Consider the following 2878-nt stretch of genomic DNA (forward strand, 5'->3'; position numbering starts at 1 on the left):
GAGCCATTGCAAAGGCAGATCTTTTAAGATAACAAAGGAAAAATTGACAAGTGTATATGATAAATTATCAGTAACAGTGATGCTACCAATTTAACTGTGATAGAATCAGATTTTTATGTCATAAAATATGGCTTTTAAAATATTTCCTTTTATTCTGGAACAAAAACTGGAGAAAGGACAATGATTCCTTCAGAAAGCAATGACTCAATTCAGGTTGTTACTTTACATTTAAGTACCACTCAAAAAGTGGACATAAAAGCAAGTGATTCCTGTTTGCCCATCACTATATCAGCTACATAGCTGAGAGTTCAGATCTTAATTACACAACACTTCCTCTGTTACCAGAAGCTAAGACTGCTCTGCGACAATAGGACAGGTAGAATTCTCAGATAACCAGTGACTGATGCAGTGGACATGGTACTCATGGGAACAAGGTAGTTTACGGAGTTTGTTGCCTTCTCTATATTCTGTAATGCAAACACTACAGGTTTTTAATGCACCACTTTCACCAAAACTTCTCATTGCCACGTTGTCAATCTGTTCTTTGATGAGTCCTCTAGGTTGGTCATCATCATCCTCATTTAAGAGGAAAAACTGAGCCAGGCTAAGGAAGTGCAAAGAGCCACTTTCATCAAATATGACTGGGGTCCTATGTCGACCCTCCCTCCTGGCACCTGATGAGCCTAATGATGAGCTTCCTTCATTACTGCCTTCAAATAAATCTGAGCTAGTTTCTGAACTTTCACCACCAGAACTGGAACTAGGGCAAACTGGAACTTGAACTGGAACTTGAGCTGGAACTCGAACTGGAACCAGAACTACTACCACCACCAGAACACCTCTTCCACTCCGTGACTCTGCCCTTTCCATATTTTGATTTGGGACTGAGCCAGTAGGCTCTGAGTCGCTATCACTGTACATAAAATAGCTTAACCAAAACCTGTTATTATCTGCCTTAACATGGTCTGAATTACAACAGATGTAGTCTCACTTAGACCAGTATTTAAGATTCTACGAAAGGGAATTCTGATGGTACTGACATAGGTTCTCACACCTCCCTGCTCAGAACGTGAAAATGTACACCGAAAACCTCCTCGTTCACTTTCGTAGGTGACAGTATTGTTTGGCGTCTGAGACCTAGACCACGTTTCGCTGACTATGCTCTCTCTCTGCTGATATTCTCCAGGACGAACTCTTCTTACTTGAAGATCAAGGACTACGGTTGGTCTCTATCCTGATCCTGTAGATTCACCATTGGCAGCTGTGTCTGAAGAACCTGCTCCTTGAGAGGCATTTCTTGTTCCAGAAGCTGCAAAAATACCTCTACTTAGCAACTCAGGCCCAGATATTTGCTCTCTCAATGTCACACAGGGCCGGGTTCTAGAACTTCCCTCCGTCTCATTTACCAAAGATGTTCAAAAATCTGAGATGAGATATGATGATGAGATCTTCGTGGAATTTCACTCATTGGATGCAGAGGTGACCTCCTTCTCTCAGCTCTTGCTCTGGTTCTCCCATAGTCTAGCCTCCTGCTTCCTGCCCTCCTCTGATCTCTGGTAAGTGGAACTTCTGTTAATGCTTCAGCTGAATTTCGTTCTGATCTAGATGGCCTTGCAGATACTATTCAGGTCATGGGTTTTCCACTTGCCTTTGGCTGTTGTTTTCCACATTTTCTCCACTAGAACGTCTTGCAGATGGCTCATTTTCATTCTCTGAATTTTGGCCCCCATTATTACTGTTAACATTTATCTCTAAACTGAATCTGCAATCACCACTGTTTGGATTAGTCCGACTCACTGCTCTCCAAGATTGGTTTCCTCTTTTTCCACTTCTTGTTGTATTTTCCGTTTGTCTGACAGAGTTAAGCCAGTCTGTTGTAGAGTCACCATTAGACACATCATCTGAAGAGTCTCCTCCTCTATTTTCACCTGAGTTTTGCGGTGGTGGGCTTTCTTTAATTTGCTGTAGTCTTCTCAGCAACTGTTCCTCAGTACTTTCACCTGGGGTGCCTAGCAAACTGTTTTCTCTCCTAAGCCTATAATCTTCTTCACTCAGGTTATTTACAAATTGGTAGAAAGCTTCTTCCCGATCCAATCGGTCCATCTGAATTCTGCGCTGTGCTGCAGACTGATCACCACTTCCTTTGTCGTTAGAATCTGAGTTTTCCATATTGATGAACAAGTGGAAAATTACTAGGTTTTAGGATCAGCGTCCAACTTTTGGTTCGGCTGCCGCCGCCGAGGCTGCTCCGCAGCCCCCTGGCCGCAGCTCTCAAGCGGCCTCCAGTGGGCTGGTTGAGACCCACCTCTAGCCCAGCGCCTGCCAGACGTTGCTCTGGCAGCCATTATCTTCCCCATTGTTACCAAGCAGCCACAGGAAAACTCTTGACTGGTTTTCTTTAGGCATTTCCCATGAATAGGCATTTTCTATGTCTCCGAGTATTTTCTCCAGGATTTCCTGTGCTGGGGCCATTCTCACATCTTCCTCTCTCTTGGTATAACCCCTTATTGTGATGAAGAATATTCTCCAGTATTACGTGGCTAAAATACGTTTATTCTATAGTATCTACTTCAAGCTTAATGGCATAGTCATGAATAGAAGATAACCTTCCCTCAGAATTTCTAATGCATTGCTTCACTGTTTTCTGGCTTTTAAAGTTTCGTGCCTTTCTTATTCACAATCTTTGGCTGTTGCCTGTTTTGGTTGTTGCTATTGTCCATTTGTTTAATTTATTTTTGAAATTTAAGCATTGAAAATTTCACTATGTTCCTTCATGGATTGTTTTACCCATTTTCATTCAAAATTGTAGGTAACACGATAGACTCTTTCATTCTGGAAATTTGTGTCTATGGATTAAAAATAAAAATTTGACCTGGTG

General features: G+C 42.1%; 1 pseudogene; it reads right to left on the reverse strand.

The window, feature by feature from the left end:
* Positions 1–319: 319 nt before the first annotated feature.
* Positions 320–2348, reverse strand: LOC105550761 (annotated as a pseudogene).
* Between the last annotated feature and the right edge of the window lie 530 nt (positions 2349–2878).

Source organism: Mandrillus leucophaeus, unplaced genomic scaffold, assembly GCF_000951045.1.
Source record: "Mandrillus leucophaeus isolate KB7577 unplaced genomic scaffold, Mleu.le_1.0 Scaffold497, whole genome shotgun sequence".
Classification (NCBI taxonomy): Eukaryota; Metazoa; Chordata; class Mammalia; order Primates; family Cercopithecidae; genus Mandrillus; species Mandrillus leucophaeus.